A 21,484-nucleotide genomic window follows, 5' to 3' on the forward strand; every position below is an offset into this window, starting at 1 on the left:
AATAATTGTAGGTAGGTGGCGGCGATGTTAGGGAGGGCAGATTAGGGGTTAATACAATTTATTATAGTGTTTGCGAGGCGGGAGTGCGGCGGTTTAGGGGTTAATACATTTATTATAGTGGCGGCGAGGTCCGGTCGGCAGATTAGGGGTTAATAAGTGTAGGTAGGTAGCGGCGACGTTGTGGGGGGGCAGATTAGGGGTTAATACATATAATATAGGTGTCAGCGATGTTAGGGGCAGCAGATTAGGGGTTCATAGGGATAATGTAGGTGGCGGCGGTGTCCGGTCGGCAGATTACGGGTTAATAATAAAATGCAGGTGTCAGCGATAGCGGAGGTGGCAGATTAGGGGTTAATAAGTGTAAGGTTAGGGGTGTTTAGACTCGGGGTTCATGTTAGGGACAATGGGGCTGCGTTAGGAGCTGAACGCTGCTTTTTTGCAGGTGTTAGGTTTTTTTTCAGCCCAAACTGCCCCATTGTTTCCTATGGGGATATCGTGCACGAGCACGTTTTGCCAGCTTACCGCTACCGTAAGCTACGCTGGTATTGAGGGTTGAAGTGGAGCTAAATTATGCTCAACGCTCCCTTTTCTGAGCCTAACGCAGCCACTCCAGCGTTGTCTTAAGGGTGCGCTGGGAAAAAAGCAGCGTTAGCTATGCGGGTCTTTACCGACAAAACTCTAAATCTAGGCGTATGTTTCTTGGCAGAGAACAATATATAATGCATGAAAAATGCAATTCTTTTCATAATGTAAACCAAAGATCTTGCTTTAAGACACTAACATTTTCTTTGCTTCCAAATCTCTTAAAGTGATGAGTTTTGAAAGGCTAGGATTTACCAGTGCTATCAGTAATGGGGAATGGTTGCCCACGGCAAATCACTATTTTTTCAATGAGGTGAAGTTTCCACCTGTAAACCAATAGTCATGCTAGCCGATTGGCATTATGCTGAACAACTAGTATGCTATTGACTAAAAGGTGGAAATTACACCTCATTGAGAAAATAACGTTTTGCCATGGGCGGCCGAAAGCATTCAGCTTGGGATATACTTGCGGCAAATAAAGGTACTTTTAGCATGAAGTTGTTTTATACTTAAAGGAATAGTCTAGTCAAAATTAAACTTTCATGATTCAGATAGAACATGCAATTTTAAGCAACTTTAACATTTACTCCTATTATCAATTTTTCTTTGTTCTCTTGGTATCTTTATTTGAAAAAGCAAGAATGTAAGCATAGAAGCCGATCCATTTTTGGTTCAGCACCTGGGTAGCACTTTCTGATTGGTGTCTAAATGTAGCCACCAATCAGCAAGAGCTACCCAGGTGCTGAACCAAAAATGGACTGGCTCCTAAGCTTACATTTTAATAAAGATATCAAGAGAACGAAGAAAAATTGATAATAGGCGTAAATTAGAAAGTTGCTTAAAATTGCATGCTCTATCTATAAGTTACATTTTGGCTAGACTATTCCTTTAATGACTGAAAGTCCCCTTTAATACAGCACTAGCAAATCTTTGCATTTCAAAAACACTAGGATTTACCATCACTTTAATTTTATCTTTCAAATTTTCATTACATTTCTGAAACCAGTACAAAGGAAAAGACCTAGTAATTGTAATTTGTAATTGTATTTTAAGGTCTCTTTTAATATAAAGAAAGAAGGGAAAGTGAACTTCAAATTAATTAGCTACTATTGCCTCTAATATTTTTACAAATCTCACTAAACTAGAATATGTCATTCTAAAAAATAACTTTTCCATTACGTTATATCTTATGGTAAACTAGAATAATTGCAGTTTAAATCAATTATATCAACAGCAGGTGCAGATGCCTGTTCTTTGTGAAGAGTTTACATCTGTTTTGCTTATTTGAGAATATATTGCTAGATAAAAAGGAACAGGCTTTAGATGTGAGCCAGAAATGCATGGTCGTTTATCATAACAAACACTTAACAGTCATCAAAAGTTTTTTTTGAGTGGGAATTAATAAAATATATTTTAGGTGGATTTAAAGACATTTTTAAAATGCTTCTCAAACAATGTCCAATAAACTAGAGTAATTTATTATTATGCATAAAGTGCTGCCATAATGTTTGTCAGTGAGTAAATGATGAGTGGATATACAAATTCATGAAATCTTTACAAAGCAATATAGATGCAATACATGCAATGCAATTCTAAAGGCACTTTTACATAACTACATAAACTACTGCAGTAAAGTGAGGGAAGCTTTGTCCTCAGAGCTAACAGCCTACACAAACTGACACATTTCAGTGATAGTACTGCAAATTAAAAGGACATGAAAGTCAAACTTAAAGGGATAGTAATGTCTAAATTAAATTTTCATGATTCAGATAGGGCATGCAATTTTAAACAACTTTTATAATCAAATTTGCTTTGTTCTCTTGTTATTCTTAGTTGAAAGCTAAACCTAGGTAGGCTCAAATGCTAATTTCTAAGCCCTTGAAAGCAGTCTCTCATATGAATGCATTTGAGATGTTTTTTTAACAGCTAGATGGTGTTAGTTCATGTGTTTCATATAGAAAATGTGCTCACACACGTGAAGTTATTTAAGAGTCAGCACTGATTGCCTGAAATGCAAGTCTGTCAAAAGATCTGAGATAAGGAGGCAGTCAGCAGAAGCTTAGATACAAGGTAATTACAGAGGTAAAAGGTATATTTCTATAACAGTGTTGGTTATGGAAAACTGGGGAATAGTAAATAAAGGGATTATCTATCTTTTTAAACAATAGCATTTTTGGTGTTTACTATCCCTTTAAAATGTAATGGTTAATTTTATAGTCAGATAGATTGTGCAGTATTAAGAGACTTTTCAATCTAATTATTTGTTCTCTCTGTAGTGTATCCTTTGTTGGAATGTATACCTAGGTAGGCTGATATAATTCAAATATGATGACAGCACTCACTGGATATGAAAAAGTAAAAATTTAATTTTATTGAGAGACATAGGTGTTAAAAAAGGTGAAAGTCCATGAGGTTTCGATGCCCAACTGGCATCTTTATCAAATGTTCCCAGAATCCCAAAACTTTATTTTATTAGTTATTTTTTAAGAAGTCAAGAGAGTGCAGATAACTTTTCATATCTGGATATCCTTGGATTGATCCTGATACCCTGACAGCTGTTCTATTGAACTGCAAACACTGTACCTATTGGTGCAAGTACGATTGGTGCAAGTACGTGGTGTTATTAAATGTATGTGTACTTCATTTTCTTCACTAGGTGGCTTTCTACCAAGACGAGAGACTTTCAGTGCTTTGTTTGTTGAGGGAGTGTGTAAGACACTTCCCCCCTCCCATCATGGTCAAAGACACTTCCCTTCTGTGATAAAGACAGACAGGGAGAAGAAGCTTTATAGGCAGCACGTCCAGTTTTTCATGAGGAGGTTTTAATGGGAACAGTCTTGGTGCTAAACCACGGAGGTCCCTCTATTTCTACCATCTCTACATAGACTAAAAGTCACACAATCCTCTGCACTCCCAGGGCACATGGAGCACCAGTAACCAGGTATGTGCGTGCCTCTAAGTACTCCTGGAATCACAGGGTATTTCCCTTCTCATTTCATATAGAGAAGACAGTTTGCTTTTAGTGAAGATTCTGCACACACGCAGATTTTGTTAGACTAAAAACTTACAAAGTAATATTTGCTTACCTCACTGGAGTTGTTTCAAAAAGAAAAGGGAAACTAAAAAGTTTGTGTAACATAATCCCATTTATTTTCTAAACAAGTAATTTGTCCTGAATTAGGATAAATGTGTTCTCACACTCCTCTTGCACTTATCAGGCACAATGTTATGAGTTTAAATAAATGAATGCTATGTGCAGTAGTATGTTTATATTAGACACAAAGAGCTTTTTTTTTCTTTTATAATACTTACATTATGGGTATTTATATTGCTTTTTATTATGGGTATTTATATTGCATTATGTTTTTTTTATGGGTATTTAAATTGTTTTTTAATGCCAAGTGATATTATTTTCTAAGTACAGGAACATACCAGTGGAGGTGATATTTAATAGCATGTATGAAAAGGAAATTGAAATTATTCATTAAATGGATAATTAACAGAAAATTATTATTACAAAATGTTTAAATATTATGTTTAATAATGGCACAAAGGAAGTAAGATAATCATATTTAATAGGCTTTTTTTTAAAGTGTTGCAGGATTGCATCACAAATAAATGCTGCAAAAATGACTGAAATGCTTTTAAAACCTGTATTTTCCAATGCATTGTTTAATTGACCTAAGCACTATACAAGTTTGTAAAAATAAAAAAAAATTACAATGATTTCCCTATCCCCTTATTACTTTTTGTTCAAAATATGTCTGTACGTTGTTGTTATGCATAACTGTTTTTCATGTTGAGCATCCATTAAAAAGGGACATGAAATCCAATTTCTGTTTCATGATTCAGGTAGAACATTCAATTATAAAATACTTTACAATTTCCTTCTACTATCTAATTTGATCCGTTCTTTTGGTATCCATTGTTGAAAAGCATACCAAGGTAGGCTCATGAGCAGCAATGCACTACTGGGAGGTAGCTATTGATTGGCAGCTGCACATATATGCCTCTTGTCATTGGCTCACCCAATGTTTTCAGCTAGCTCCCAGTAATGCATTGTTGCTCCTTCAACAAAGGATAACAAGAGAATGAAACTTTTTTAAAATAGAAGTACACTGGAAAGTTGTTTAAAACTGTTTGTGGTGTCTGAATCATGGAATACACATTTTTAGTTTTAAGTCCATTTAATTATTTATGGATAGATTGCAAGTGGAGCGCTAATTTATGGCACACCCAAAAATCGGCACATTTGCCTGTTTGCAGCAGTGCAATAAATAACCAGCCATTACAAGATCAGATCTCTGGTTAATTTTATAAATATGCCCCATATGCCCCCAAAATACAGTGTAGTGAAAACATTTTTTTTTTTGCATTTTTATTTTTTAATAAAATAACTGCACTAGGCAGTATTTTGGTGGTAAGGTTAGCAGGAGTGGGGTGTTAGAAAAAAAATGGCATTGAAAAGTTCCTTTACATTGCGGTTTATGGGAACTGTGTGCCCAGTAAATATATATATATATATATATATATATGCTTATATACATATATATTTATGTGTTAATATGTATATGCACATAACTATATATATATATATATATATGTATATAGTTATATACATATATATTTACATTTGCTTCCATCGCTGTGCTACTTAACCCTTTCGCTGAGCTTAGGTTCTGATGTCGTCTCTTACGGCATGAGAAGGAGGCTTCTATCGGAGCCTATAGAAGCGAGCTCATGTGAGCGCAATGCTTCCTAGCAATGTGAATGTGAGCTCGTGTTTGCATTGTGCTTAACTTGTAATACCAGCGCACATTAGCTTGTGCTTGTATTACTCAGTGGAGCGCCAATATCTTTTGCGTGCAAGCAATAATTAGCGCTTCACTTGTCTATCCCTTAATGTGATAGCTATAAGGTCATGAAACCCCTTATTTGAATCATAGAATCTCTCTATTTAAAACTAGGGGTCCTATGATATATTTATATGGTGAGGAGATAAGCAAACTCAACAGAACCCCCAAAATAGAACCAGTGTTGTGAGGTATTTGTCATTGTTCTGACAATCCCCTTGCAGTTGCCTAAACACATAAGCACTCATTTTATAAAGAAGGTTTTGCTGCTTTCAAATAATAGGTCTCATGTTTGCCTATGTATTGTTTAGGGCAACATAGGGGATATCACATGCTCTTGATTTGTTCCATATTTCTATTGTTCTGTCAGGTGAACATTATTTTCATGGTGACCTGCTAAAAACCACATTGGCATGCGACCCTCTATAATAGCTAACTTTCCCTGCCACTAGAAATTAACTGGTGATCAGCTTCATCCAAGGAAAAAAAAAAAATAAATTTGCAAAAGTGCATCCTCCTCTTTTAAATAATGTCAGGGGCGAAACTACAGGGGGTGCAGAGGTTGCAATTGCGACTGGACCCCCAAGGGTGGGGGCCCAGCTTAAAAAAAAAACGTTGACCTGCCACTGCCTGCACTGATGATATGTGAGTGTAATGTGATGCTTCACTGGTGTCTTTGTCTCTGACTACAGGGGTTAGTGTTTCTGTTTCACCCATTGGTGTTTATGTGTGTATGTATGTATGTGACTGTGTGTGTATTTATGCATGTATGTGTGTATGTTTGTGGAACCAGCAAATTACAGACCTTGTTACTACAGCATGGGGGGGCAGGGGGGTAAACAGTGTTACTATACAGTACCACTATATACAGTACGGGGGGGCTGGACCATGTCACAGATCACTGTGGTCACTTTATAAAGTACTGGGGCGGGTAGGGTCAGGCCAGCCATCTCACCGGCAGATTACAGACTGTGTCACTAACTCACTATATACAGTACTGGTGGGTTAAACAGTGTCACTATATACAGTAATAGGGGGTCAGATAATCTTACAGACTGTGGGCACAGGGTACCTCCTTTTGCAGACATGTAATCTGATACACATTTTTTTCTGTATTAAATGTTAAACATAAATAATAATAATAAAAAAAAGATATGTATCAAATTCACCTTTTTTGGGGGGGTGGGGTTGGCCCTTCTTAGATTCTTGCACCTGGGCCCTGTGGTTTCTAGTTACGCCTCTGAATAAGGGTTCCCTCTAGGAAAACAGTGGGAGATGATGGCACTGTAATAGCTCCCCTCTCCCCTCAGGGTAAACAGATCTTAAAGGGTCGCTGCACATTATTGTCATTTTCACCCCTTTCACATAAGGGCCCCAGACTCACTAGCAAGAAAATCCCTGCATTTGCAAGGACTTTTTTTGCTCTGTGTGATGTTATCATGCATGTACATGGGGACATCACTTGGTGTTCCAACCTCAGCTTGCGAGGGAGAAGGAGACGGCAGTCTATATTCCCCATTGCAATGCAGTGATTCTTCAGGATCTTTATTGGAAGGGGGTCTGCCAGAGGGATGACGATGTGTCTTTCTTTGCACTTAAAGGGACATTATACACTCATTTTTTCTTTGCATAAATGTTTTGTAGATAATCTATTTATATAGCCCATAAAGTTTTTTTTTTTAATTAATGTATAGTTTTGCTTATTTTTAAATAACATCGCTCTGATTTTCAGACTCCTAACCAAGCCCCAAAGTTTTATGTGAATACGCTCGACTACCTACTCCAGCTTGCTCCTGTTTGTGTAAAGGGTCTTTTCATATGCAAAAGAAGGGGGGGGGGGGGGGGGTCTTATTTCCCACTTACAGTGGGCATTCCAACTACCTTTTCAATAGAGCTAAACTGACAGCTTCTAAGTAAGTTTTTGAACTGTTTTATACTGGATTTTTATATCAGTATCTGTGCATCTTATTCTTTATAGTAGTGTCTATTACATGCAGTTATATGAAAATGAGTGTATACTGTCCCTTTAAAGGGAAGTTTGGATTGGGACAAAATATAATAATATGTACTTTAATTCATTTACCTGCAAATTTATACTGCAGTACCTCACTATTAACCCTTTCTTTTAAGTTTCTGACTTGCACAGCTCTAACTCCCCCCACACAATTCATTATATGGCTGTATCTATCTCCACCTTTGCTTTGGTAGAATACAAGACTTTAACACTCATTCATTATGTACTGGAGCATGCCTAGAAGCAAATAAGCTGCTGTGAACTCAGTGGAAATACAATGCCCGTGTTAAACACTGATAAGGAGGGGTGGATCAGACAAATCCAGACAGCATGTCTATATACTAATTTTGCTTATTTTTGAAAATTATTTTAAAATACTTAGCAGCAAATTTTTTTAAACTTTTTTTTTTTAATGCAAACTATTTTTTACTTAAAGGGTCAGTAAACCTTAAAAATAATGTTATATAATTCTGCACATAGTGCAGAATTATATAACATTACATTAGCCAAACTTTTTAAATCATAATATTCACTTTTTATTTTGTAAAAATATCGCTGTTTTACAGACCCTCTCTCTGTACTCTGCTGAGCGGGTCTGTTGTTTTTACTGAGCGCATCGGGCCAGCTGTATAGTCACAGCCCGGCCCGACCGCGCCATTAGACACAGTGCAGCTCGCTCCTGCTCTGTCTGACAGCGGGAGCGAGCTTCACTTAATGTTATGGTGCGGTCGGGCTGTGACTATACAGCTGGCCCGATGCGCTCAGTAAAAACAACAGACCCGCTCAGCAGAGTACAGAGAGAGGGTCTGTAAAACAGCGATATTTTTACAAAATAAAAAGTGAATATTATGATTTAAAAAGTTTGGCTAATGTAATGTTATATAATTCTGCACTATGTGCAGAATTATATAACATTATTTTTAAGGTTTACTGACCCTTTAATTAGTCCTTTTAGGATATGCACAAATCTCAACCTGTTTTATGGTACTTTAAGATATTAAATGAAAGATGAAATATGTGTTTTATAATTGGTATAAGAGTAAATAAAAGAGAGGGCAACAATTGTGAAGAACTGGATCGAGAGGATTAATAGTAAGATTGCAGGAGTTAGAAAGTATATCATACATACAAAGTACGTATTATGGTTATTTCTGCAGCTTGTATCTTTTTGTGAGATGTGGCCATCACTGGTGTAGTGGATAGCTGTTTTGTACCTAGTAGAGTCAGTTTTGTTTTAGATGTGGGTTGCAAAGTTTAGTGCTGAGAGGAAGAAGGTGATAAGAAATACAAGTGGGTAGAGAAGGACATTAAAAGTGGAGAGTAAATGTTTAGAGTTGACATGAGAGGTAAAACGTAGCTTAGAGATGATGTGGGTAAAGAAGTAGGAGTGTAACATAAACTTAGCAGCTAAGATGGGAGATTTTCTTCCAAAGTTTCTCAGTAGTGTGGGAAGATTCCTGCAAGTAATGTGTTAACTTAATATTTCTCAGCTTGCCATAAGTACATAGGGTGAAGGATGTGCTGGGAGGGGCCAGTTTCTCAAGGCTGTATAAAAACAGATTGCTCAGGACTGGATAATGATCAGATGGTAAGGAAAAGGGATCTTGGTGAGTATTTTAGTTATTGTGATTTAGCCTTCAATATTAGGCGATGGGAGATCAGTTGGTGTAATGATTGCTACATGTTAAAAATGATTGATAACCTTGATATTTTTATTAAAAATGTTCAGTTATGCCTAATGAGATAACTTTGCAATATATTTTAATTATTTATTTTGCTCACTTTTCATGTAAATTAGCAATAAAAATTGTGCAATTTCCATGACACAGAACTTGAAAAAACACCCTGCAAATTTCTCAAGGCTAATTGTGCTACATATCAGTCTCTAACTGTTTTTTGTTTTAGATAAAAACTGCTAAACAATGAATTGTATGTTAATTTTATGACCATGACTAGCCTTGTTGTCTGTGGACTAAAGCGCAGATTGGCTCCTCCAAATAAAGCAAATGTTGGGTGGAGTTTGGCTATTGAAAAATATTTACAGTAAAATGTTTTAAAGTTATTAAGACTTGGCTGATGTGATTCTATAGCAACACAACAGAAATATCTTGTATTTTATAAGTTGTTCACTGTCTATTTAATACAGTGTAATTTAAAAAGTCCATATTACCTAAATTCATATATATATATATATATATATATATATATATATATATATATATATATATATATATATATATATATATATATATCTTTATAACAATATTATTCAATAAATATATATTTTTAAAGGTAATTATTACTTTCTTTCAAGCTTCTAAATGCCCAAGTATAAAACACACTTTGATGATGTGGGTGTACTGCCCTCTCCATAGCTGTTAATGGTAGCAAAATCCTATGCCTCTTTAGGGAAATCCTTCACCATTCCCCTAATATTCCTATTACTACAGGGGCATGGGAAATTGCTAACTTTGGGCTAGATTACAAGTGGTGTGCTAATTTATTGCTTGCTGTAAATGGGCAAATTTGCCTGTTTACAGGCGCACGATAAATAAGCAGCCATTGCAAGTGGCTAGTTATTGCTACCGCTAGCTCATAGTAGCAATTAGCGCTCCGAAAATTAATTTTCAAAATGTGCCATAATTGCCCCCAAAATTGTAGTGTGGATTTTTATTAAATAAAAAAATATAAGCATTTTTATTTTTTATTAAAATAGCTGCAATAAGCAGTTATGAGTGGTTAAAGTTGGCGGGTGTGCGGTGTTAGAAAAAAAACGGCACTGAAAAGTGCCTTTACATTGTGGTCTATGGAGACTGTGGTATTCCTATAAATATTTGTACAGATGTATGCAAAAGTTTAGGCACCCCTGACAATTTCCATGATTTTCATTTATAAATAATTGGGTGTTTGGATCAGCAATTTCATTTTGATCTATCAAATTACTGAAGGACACAGTAATATTTCAGTAGTGAAATGAGGTTTATTGGATTAACAGAAAATGTGCAATATGCATCAAAACGAAATTAGACAGGTGCATAAATTTGGGCACCCTTGTCATTTTGTTGATTTGAATACCTGTAACTACCTAGTACTGATTAATTGGAACACACAATTGGTTTGGTGAGCCCATTTAGCCTTGAACTTCATAGACAGGTGCATCCAATCATGAGAAAAGGTATTTAAGGTGGCCAATTGCAAGTTGTTGTTCTGTTTGACTCTCCTCTGAAGAGTGGCAACATGGGGGCCTCAAAACAACTCTAAAATGACGTGAAAACAAAGATTGTTCAACATTATGGTTTAGGGGAAGGTTACAAAAAGCTATCATAGAGATTTAAGCTATCAGTGTCCACTGTGAGGAACATAGTGAGGAAATGGAAGACCACAGGCACAGTTCTTTTTAAGGCCAGAAGTGGCAGGGCAAGTAAAATATTGGAAAGGCAAAGGATGGTGGTGAGAACGGTCAAAAACAGACCACCTCCAAAGACCGACAACATCATCTTGCTGCAGATGGTGTCACTGTGCATCGTTCAACAATTCAGCGCACTTTGCACAAGGAAAAGCTGTATGGGAGAGTGATGTGGAAGAAGCCTTTTCTGCACACACGTCACAAACGCTCATTTGGACAAGCCAGCTTCATTTTGGAAGAAGGTGCTGTGGACTGATGAAACAAAGATTGAGTTATTTTGTCATAACAAGGGGCGTTATGCATGGCGGCAAAAGAACACAGCGTTCCAAGACAAACACTTACCCACGGTAATATTTGGTGTATGTTCCATCATGCTGTGGGGCTGTGTGGCCAGTACCTGTACTGGGAATCTTGTTGAAGTTGAGGGTCGCATGGATTCCACTCAATATCAGCAGATACTTGAGAATAATGTTGAGGAATCAGTCACAAAGTTGAAGTTACGCCGAGGCTGGATATTTTAACAAAACAACGACCCAAAACACTGCTCAAAATCTATCTGGCATTTATGCAGAGGAACAAGTACAATGTTCTGGAATGGCCATTCCAGTCCCCAGACCTGAATATCATTGAAAATCTGTGGGGTAATTTGAAGCGGGATGTCCATGCTTGGCAACCATCAAACCTAACTGAACTGGAGATGTTTTGCAAGGAGGAATGGTCCAAAATACCTTCATCCAGAATCCAGACACTCATTACAGGCTATAAGAAGCGTCTAGAGGCTGTTATTTCTGCTAAAGGAGGCTCTACTAAATATTGATGCAATATTTCTGTTGGGGTGCCTAAATTTATGTACCTGTCTAATTTCGCTACTGAAATATCCTTCAGTTATTTGATAGATCAAAATGAAATTGCTGATCCAAAACACCCAATTATTTATAAATGAAAGTCATGGAAATTGTCAGGGATGCCTAAACTTTTGCATATGACTGTATATGCTTATATACATATATGTGTTAATATGTGTATACACACACATATAAACACATAAATATATATGTATTTATTCATATACATAAATATTTAAATCTGCTGCCAATCACTGCTTTCCCATTTGGAGCCTAGGGAAACCATGCAATGCGAAAACGAGGTTGCGTTCCTATTGTGGGCCACTTCAAGTACCAGCACACAATTGCGTGTGCTGGTATTATGAGGGGAGCACAAAAATCACGCTCGTAATGTGGCCCTTTGAAAGGTGTGGAACTGATGGCACAGCTTTGCATTGGCTGTACCACACACATTGTCATGGAATTAAAAGTGTGTTTTATACAGGTCGTCCAGCAGCTTGAAAAAAATATATACGTTTACTGATCACATTTTTAAAAAAATACTTATATTTATTGTATGTATGTAGAGTGCATAGAGTATTATGCACTCTTTAAAATACACTATGGTGTTTAAGAATCTGTACACTGGGGCCAATTTATCAATGTCTGTCCGACATGATACCCTGTAGCGTATCATATCTGACAGGCATCGCTGATTGCCGACAGCATATGTTGTCGGCATTTAATATTGCACAAGTAGTTCACTAGAACTGCTTGTGCAATGCCGCTCCCTGCAGATTCACGGCCAATCTGCCGCTAGCAGGGGGTGTCAATCAGCCCGATCAGAGGTGGCGGACTAGTAATGGAGCAGCGGTCTTAAGACCGCTGCTTAATAACTGCTGTTTCTGGCAAGCCTGAAGGCTCGCGCGGAAACAGGGGCACCAAGCTCCATTCGGAGCTTGATAATTCAACCCCACTGTGTGAGAAAAGGGAGAGTAATCTGGAGAAGTTTGGACATTCCAAAATTATATTTTACATAAAAATAAAGATCAAATGAAAAATATTTATTTTCACTTTGAAGCAAATAGAGCATCCATGTACACAATTTATAATTTTTTTATGGAAGACTAAATGATAATATTTTACTAATATACTCCTTGAGACCATACTTAATACATTTCTAAAAGTTTCTGCTTTTAGATGTAGATATTTCTATCAGCATTGCAGGCGGTAGCATATTGTTTACCCACGGATGTTTGCTGTTTTTTTCCATGCTTCAAAAATCCTGTATTCCCTAAGCAATATCCATTGATATGTAACATCTGGAAGAGACTAAAAGACCAGAAATGTTCTCTGTAGAATAAGAATAATTCGCTTCACATAAGTTTCAGAACAATTAAGGCTTTGTTACATCTAAAAGAGAGCCTATTGAAATATATTACATGTAATGAAAAAAAGAAATGCTTCTGTTTGTGCGACTTCTCTGCACTCATAACCTAAGCTATAGGTAGGGTTGCCAGGTGCCCAGAATTCAACTGGACAGTCCTGTATTTTAGCAGGCTGCTCAGTAAAATGTTCATAAATATACTGCACACTTAATTGTCCATTTTTTTTAAAGGGACATGAAACTCAAACTTTTCCTTCCTGATTTAGATAGGGCATATGTTTGTAAACAACGGGCGAGATTACATATACGGCGCGGGTTGCAGCGCTTGCACCCTTAATTTCACCTCACACGTCGGGGTATCCAATAAACCCCGCCAGCAGCTCATAAAGTGCCGTAAGTCTGATAAACTAACGATGTCCAGAAATAAGCGTAAATACACATTTCTGGAGTCGCTAGTGACTTACGGCACTTTAGAAACTGGCAGCGCCTAAGAAAAGTAAAAAAAATATCTAATCTCCCGTAAAAGTCTAACACGCCTCCCAAAAATAAGCCCGACACATAAAACCCCTATATCCGCAATCCCCCCTCTCACAACTAATAATAAATGTATTAACCCCTTAACCAACAACTCCCCACAACGCAAAATGCCTAATTAAACTATTAACCCATAATCCGCAATTAACCCACAACTCAAACTACCTATTAAAGTATTAACCCCTAAACCGCCAAAGCCCACAGCACAATAAGCCTATCAAAGTATTAACCCCTAAACTGCCAAAGCCCACAACGCAATAAACCTAACACCCCCTAACCTAAACCCCCTAAATTACAAAATACTAAAGTTACTATTAAAATAAAAAAACTTAGCACTATTTTAAAAATAAAAATAAGCTAAGTATAAATTAAAGGGTCAGTCTAGTCAAAATTAAAATTCTGGTGCATACTGTCCCTTTAAGCTACAATTACAAAAAATAAAAAAACAAAATTACCAAATTTTAAAAAATGATGCCTAATTCCTATGAAAATAAAAACGCCCCCCAAAATAAAAACGCCCCCTACTCTAAGAATAAATTACCAGTAGCCCTTAAAAGTGCTTGTTTTTGCAGGGCATTGCCCCAAGATAATCAGCTCTTTTGCAACAAAATACACAAAGTCCACCCTTACAGTAAAAATCCCCCACCCACAAAACCCCCCAAAATAAAATAACCTAACACTAAAAAACCTAAACTACCCATTGCCCTGAAAAGGGCAATTGTTGGGCATTGCCCTTAAAATGGCATTTAGCTCTTTTACTGCCCACCCTAAACTAAATAAAACACCCCCAATTTTAAAAAAACAACAAAAAACCTAAGTCTAACCCCCAGGTTGATATTTACCATTCCTGAAGTCCGGCGGAGAAGGTCCTGTCCCATGCAGTGAAGTCTTCTTCCAAGCTGCAACCTCTTCTTCCAGGAACAATACGGCGTGGAGGGAAGGGCAGAGACCCTGGAACTGAAGACCGGCGACCCTGGGACTGTAGACCGGCGAGCCTGGAACTGAAGACTGGCGACCGCTGAGCCATGGAGCTTGGAAGATCCTCTTCGTACGATTGCCGCCGTACACTGGATAGAGAATTCTGTTTTTACTGTTAGGGGGGACTTTGTTGTAAAAGAGCTGATCCATCAGTGCGCTTATACCACCACCAGCCATGCACTATCTGTAAGAGTGAAAATAAAAATAAATTGTTAAACATTAAAGGTATATGAAACCTTAAGAGCATACCATTGTAAAACAAGTGTCTAATTTACTTCTATTATCAAATTTGCTTTGTTCCCATGGTATTCTGTGTTAAAGAGATACCTAGGTAGTTATCTCTAGACCACTGCATGGCAGGAAATAGTGCTGCCATTTAGTGCTATTGGAAATGGATAACATTCTTGCAAAACTGCTGCCATATAGTGCTCCAGAAATAGGCCAGAACCTAAGCATACATACCTACTCTTCAACAAAAGATACCAAAGAACAAAGCAAAATGATAATGAAAGTTGTTTAAAATCACATTCTCTATCTGAATCATTTTTGTTTTCATATCCATTTAACTGTTCTAATCCAATAAATAACTAACAAACATTTTATTTTTTTTAGATTGCTTTTAGAGGGGACAGAGTTATGGACTGGAAGGCTGCAGTGGCTCATATATGTAATTGCTAGAACCTGGGGGAGAAGTCAGTACTGGCCAGGGATGAAGCTGGCCATGTAGTGTGGGAGGGGTTAGACATACCAAGGTTTGTGTATTAATATGTCAAAATGTAATGTGGAAAGCAGTTCAGCAAAAAGTACAGAAGACCTGAGCTCTAAACTGTGTTATACAGAAAGCATTTCAGTATAAACCACAAAGATTGAAAACAGAATAGACTGCGCTAAAGAATATGACTGATAAAAATCCTTATTCTATATTATTGTATCAAAACATATACACACATAGTATATCTTGCTAATGATAATTTTAAAATGTAACAGAAAAAATATTAATAACAAGGTAAAAATCACAGGATAGAAAAATATATGGGCCGTTGCAAACAGTTGCAGAACAAAAAACAAATTTCAGCCTATTTACGTTATCCCTTTAAATGGTATATAGTACCTTACAGTTACTGAGTGAGTCCATACAATCAAATAATGTTCTGATTGAATCCAATCCAATTATGTTCTTTTATTGGATATTCCAAAAGTAAAAGAAGGAGAAGAGTGTATGTTGCTTTCCTTAATTTAACAATTTGTTGGATAGCTGTTTCCGTGCTGCCTGTAATCAGCTGGGCAATCCAATCCTCAGCTCCAATGCAGTACCATGTAAAAGAAAAAGACAGAGGCGCACAGGGCCAACTCAAGTGAAATATTGTATTAACAGTGAAATACACACATAAAAACTAACACTTACAAGATTCGTAAGTGCTACAAAGCACATCTGTTGAGCACTGTGTAAGTACAGCTGCTGCTCCTCCACACCAGGTTTAAGATGGAAATTTTCAGGCACGGTATCCGGAACCCCTGCTCTGATAACCGTGGATAGGATTCTAGGACAGCTGGCCAAACGCTTGCTCCTTAATAGCCTAACGCGTTTCCCCCGATCAGCGGCCGGGCTTCTTCATGAGGCAGTAGTGACGTATGTGTTTGGAATTGCGCCTGGTATTTCCCCTCTGGAGATGGACTTGTAGTAAATGTTTTCTCCGTTTTCAGTGTCGCTGTGCTTTGGAATTCCGAGAGACACCAGATGCTCTGCCCATTTTTGTGCTGAAGTACAGAGTTCCCTGCTTAGCTGAAGAGGAGGCGAGCCATGTAGCTTGCGATAAGCATTATGTGCAGACAGGAAATCCTTCTGAAACTGCTCTAAATTGCCACCTTGTCTTGTCCAGTAACAAGTACAGACTGGCTCCACCACACTGGCATTGAAAATCAGTTGCAGCAAGACGTTAATCTGTACTGAATATTTTAACACAGTTAATATATTTTATATTTTACAATAGCCTGAGGAAACAGCCCTGTGGTGGCTGAGAAAAGCGTCACTTTTATTTAAGTTTGTTTTTTATACTATACACTTGCTGCTGTTTGGAATGCACTTTTTATCCTCACAGTAGTGCAGTGTAAATCACAGCAGGGCAGAGCTCCCAGTCCCAAACTGTGTTATACAGAAAGTAATGCAGCACAAACTGCAGCAGGGCAGAGCTCCCAAACTGTGTTATATAATCAGTAGTGCAGTGTAAATCGCAGCAGAGCAGAGCTCTAAACTGTGTTATACAGAAAGTAGTGCAGCACAAACTGCAGCAGGGCAGGGCTCTAAACTGTGTTATACAGAAAGTAGTGTAGTGTAAACCTCAGCAGGACAGAGCTCCCAAACTATGTTATACAGAAAGTAATGCAGCATAAACCACAGCAGGACAGAGCTCTAAACTGTGTTATACAGAAAGTAGTGTAGTGTAAACCTCAGCAGGACAGAGCTCCCAAACTGTGTTATACAGAAAGTAGTGCAACATAAACCGCAGCAGGACAGAGCTCCCATACTGTGTTATACAGAAAGTAGTGCAGTATAAAATGCAGCAGGACAGAGCTCCTAAATTGTGTTATACAGAAAGTAGTGCAGCATAAACCACAGCAGGACAGAGCTCTAAACTGTGTTATACAGAAAGTAGTGCAGCATAAACCACAGCAGGACAGAGCTCCCAAACTGTGTTATACAGAGAGTAGTGCAGTGTAAACCGCAGCAGGACAGGGCTCCTAAACTGTGTTATACAGAAAGTAGTGCAGCATGAACTGCAGCAGGACAGAACTACTAATCTGTGTTATACAGAAAGTAGTGCAGTAAACAGGACAGAGCTCCCAAACTGTGTTGTACAACATAAACTGCAGTAGGATAGAGCTCCTAAACTGTGATATACAGAAAGAAGTGCAGCATAAACCACAGCAAGACAGAGTTACTAAACTGTGTTATACACAAAGTAGTACAACATAAACCACAGCAGGACAGAGCTCCTAAACTGTGTTATACAGAAAGTAGTGCAGCATAAACCGCAGCAGGACAGAGCTACTAAAGTGTGTTATACAGAAAGTAGTGCAGTATAAACCACAGCAGGACAGAGCTCCTAAACTGTGTTATACAGAAACTAGTAAAGCATAAACCACAGCAGGACAGAGCTTCCATACTGTGTTATACAGAAAGTAGTGCAGTATAAACGGCAGCAGGACAGAGTTCCTAAACTGTTTTATACAGAAAGTAGTGCCTCAAAAGCCACAGCAGGACAAAACTCCTAAACTGTGTTTTACAGAAAGTAGTGCAGCATAAACTGCAGCAGAACAGAGCTCCTAAACTGTGTTATACAGAGAGTAGTGCAGTGTAAACCACAGCAGGACAGAGCTACTAAACTGTGTTATACAGAAAGTAGTGCAGCATAAACCGCAGCATGACAGAGCTCCTAAACTGTGTTATACAGTAAATAGTGCAGTATAAACTGTAGCAGGACAGAGGCTAGAGCTCCTTAACTGTGTTATACAGAGAGTAGTGCAGTGTAAACCGCAGCAGTACAGAGCTCCCAAACTGTGTTATGCAGAAAGTAGTGCAGCATAAACCACAGCAGGACACAGCTCCTTAACTGTGTTATAGAGAAAATAGTGCAGTATAAACTGCAGCAGGACAGAGCTCCTATAATGTGTTATACAGAGAAAGTAGTTTAGCATAAACTGCAGCAGGACCAAGCTCCTAAACTGTGTTATACAGAAAGTAGTGCAGTATAAACCGCAGCAGGACAGGACTCCTAAACTGAGTTATACAGAAAGTAGTGCATCATAAACCGCAGCAGGACAGAGCTCCTAAACTGTGTTTTACAGAAAGTAGTGCAGTATAAAATGCAGCAGGACAGAGCTCTAAACTGTGTTATACAGAAAGTAGTACAGCATAAACCACAGCAGGACAGAGCTCCCAAACTGTGTTATACAGAGAGTAGTGCAGTGTAAACCGCAGCAGGACAGAGCTCCTAAACTGTGTTATACAGAAAGTAGTGCAGCATAAACCACAGCAGGACAGAGCTCTAAACTGTGTTATACAGAAAGTAGTACAGCATAAACCACAGCAGGACAGAGCTCCCAAACTGTGTTATACAGAGAGTAGTGCAGTGTAAACCGCAGCAGGACAGAGCTCCTAAACTGTGTTATACAGAAAGTAGTGCAGCATAAACTGCAGCAGGACAGAACTCCTAAACTGTGTTATACAGAAAGTAGTGCAGCATAAACCACAGCAGGACAGAGCTCTAAACTGTGTTATACAGAAAGTAGTACAGCATAAACCACAGCAGGACAGAGCTCCCAAACTGTGTTATACAGAGAGTAGTGCAGTGTAAACCGCAGCAGGACAGAGCTCCTATAATGTGCTATACAGAGAAAGTAGTTTAGCATAAACTGCAGCAGGACCAAGCTCCTAAATTGTGTTATACAGAAAGTAGTGCAGCATAAACCACAGCAGGACAGAGCTCTAAACTGTGTTATACAGAAAGTAGTACAGCATAAACCACAGCAGGACAGAGCTCCCAAACTGTGTTATACAGAGAGTAGTGCAGTGTAAACCGCAGCAGGACAGAGCTCCTAAACTGTGTTATACAGAAAGTAGTGCAGCATAAACTGCAGCAGGACAGAACTACTAATCTGTGTTATACAGAAAGTAGTGCAGCAAACAGGACAGAGCTCCCAAACTGTGTTGTACAACATAAACTGCTGCGGTTTATACTGCACTACTTTCTGTATAACACAGTTTAGGAGCTTGGTCCTGCTGCAGTTTATGTTGCACTACTTTCTGTATAACACAGAAAAGTAGTGCAACATAAACTAAACTGTGTTATACACAAAGTAGTACAACATAAACCACAGCAGGACAGAGCTCCTAAACTGTGTTATACAGAAAGTAGTGCAGCATAAACTGCAGCAGAACAGAGCTCCCAAACTGTGTTATACAGAAAGTAGTGCAGTATAAACCACAGCAGGACAGGGCTCCTAAACTGTGTTATACAGAGAGTAGTGCAGCATAAACTATAGCAGGACAGGGCTCCTAAACTGTGTTATACAGAAAGTAGTGCAGCATAAACCGCAGCAAGACAGAGCTCCTAAACTGTGTTATACAGAAAGTAGTGCATCATAAACCGCAGCAAGAGAGAGCTCCTAAACTGTGTGATACAGAAAGTAGTGCAGCATAAACCGCAGCAGGACAGAGCTGCTAAACTGTGTTATAGAGAAATTAGTGCAGCATAAACCACAGCAGGACATAGCTCCTAAACTGTGCTATACAGAAAGTAGTGCAGCATAAACCGCAGCATGACAGAGCTCCTAAACTGTGTTATACAGAAAGTAGTGCAGCATAAACCACAGCAGGACAGAGCTCCTAAACTGTGTTATACAGAAAGTAGTGAAGCATAAACCACAGCAGGACAGAGCTCCTAAACTGTGTTATACAGAAACTAGTAAAGCATAAACCACAGCAGGACAGAGCTTCCATACTGTGTTATACAGAAAGTAGTGCAGTATAAACGGCAGCAGGACAGAGTTCCTAAACTGTTTTATACAGAAAGTAGTGCCTCAAAAGCCACAGCAGTACACAACTCCTAAACTGTGTTTTACAGAAAGTAGTGCAGCATAAACTGCAGCAGAACAGAGCTCCTAAACTGTGTTATACAGAAAGTAGTGAAGCATAAACCACAGCAGGACAGAGCTCCTAAACTGTGTTATACAGAAACTAGTAAAGCATAAACCACAGCAGGACAGAGCTTCCATACTGTGTTATACAGAAAGTAGTGCAGTATAAACGGCAGCAGGACAGAGTTCCTAAACTGTTTTATACAGAAAGTAGTGCCTCAAAAGCAACAGCAGGACACAACTCCTAAACTGTGTTTTACAGAAAGTAGTGCAGCATAAACTGCAGCAGAACAGAGCTCCTAAACTGTGTTATACAGAGAGTAGTGCAGTGTAAACCACAGCAGGACAGAGCTACTAAACTGTGTTATACAGAAAGTAGTGCAGCATAAACCGCAGCATGACAGAGCTCCTAAACTGTGTTATACAGTAAATAGTGCAGTATAAACTGTAGCAGGACAGAGGCTAGAGCTCCTTAACTGTGTTATACAGAGAGTAGTGCAGTGTAAACCGCAGCAGTACAGAGCTCCCAAACTGTGTTATGCAGAAAGTAGTGCAGCATAAACCACAGCAGGACACAGCTCCTTAACTGTGTTATAGAGAAAATAGTGCAGTATAAACTGCAGCAGGACAGAGCTCCTATAATGTGTTATACAGAGAAAGTAGTTTAGCATAAACTGCAGCAGGACCAAGCTCCTAAACTGTGTTATACAGAAAGTAGTGCAGTATAAACCGCAGCAGGACAGGACTCCTAAACTGAGTTATACAGAAAGTAGTGCATCATAAACCGCAGCAGGACAGAGCTCCTAAACTGTGTTTTACAGAAAGTAGTGCAGTATAAAATGCAGCAGGACAGAGCTCCTATAATGTGCTATACAGAGAAAGTAGTTTAGCATAAACTGCAGCAGGACCAAGCTCCTAAATTGTGTTATACAGAAAGTAGTGCAGCATAAACCACAGCAGGACAGAGCTCTAAACTGTGTTATACAGAAAGTAGTACAGCATAAACCACAGCAGGACAGAGCTCCCAAACTGTGTTATACAGAGAGTAGTGCAGTGTAAACCGCAGCAGGACAGAGCTCCTAAACTGTGTTATACAGAAAGTAGTGCAGCATAAACTGCAGCAGGACAGAACTACTAATCTGTGTTATACAGAAAGTAGTGCAGCAAACAGGACAGAGCTCCCAAACTGTGTTGTACAACATAAACTGCTGCGGTTTATACTGCACTACTTTCTGTATAACACAGTTTAGGAGCTTGGTCCTGCTGCAG

At 38.4% G+C, this 21,484-nt stretch overlaps 1 protein-coding gene across 2 annotated transcripts in view; it reads left to right on the forward strand.

Moving 5' to 3' along the window:
- Positions 1 to 3,325: 3,325 nt before the first annotated feature.
- The window catches only part of SMIM3 (small integral membrane protein 3), a 111,497-nt gene continuing 93,338 nt past the window's right edge, over positions 3,326 to 21,484 (forward strand). Inside the window, exon 1 of one of the 2 annotated variants that reach the window (XM_053718670.1) lies at positions 3,326 to 3,523. The gene's annotated coding sequence lies outside the window, so the exon portion shown is untranslated. Of the gene's footprint in view, positions 3,524 to 9,047; positions 9,057 to 21,484 lie in introns of those variants that run through there. The other variant, XM_053718671.1, reaches the window with a different exon arrangement.

This window comes from Bombina bombina, chromosome 6 (genome assembly GCF_027579735.1).
Source record: "Bombina bombina isolate aBomBom1 chromosome 6, aBomBom1.pri, whole genome shotgun sequence".
Taxonomy (NCBI): domain Eukaryota; kingdom Metazoa; phylum Chordata; class Amphibia; order Anura; family Bombinatoridae; genus Bombina; species Bombina bombina.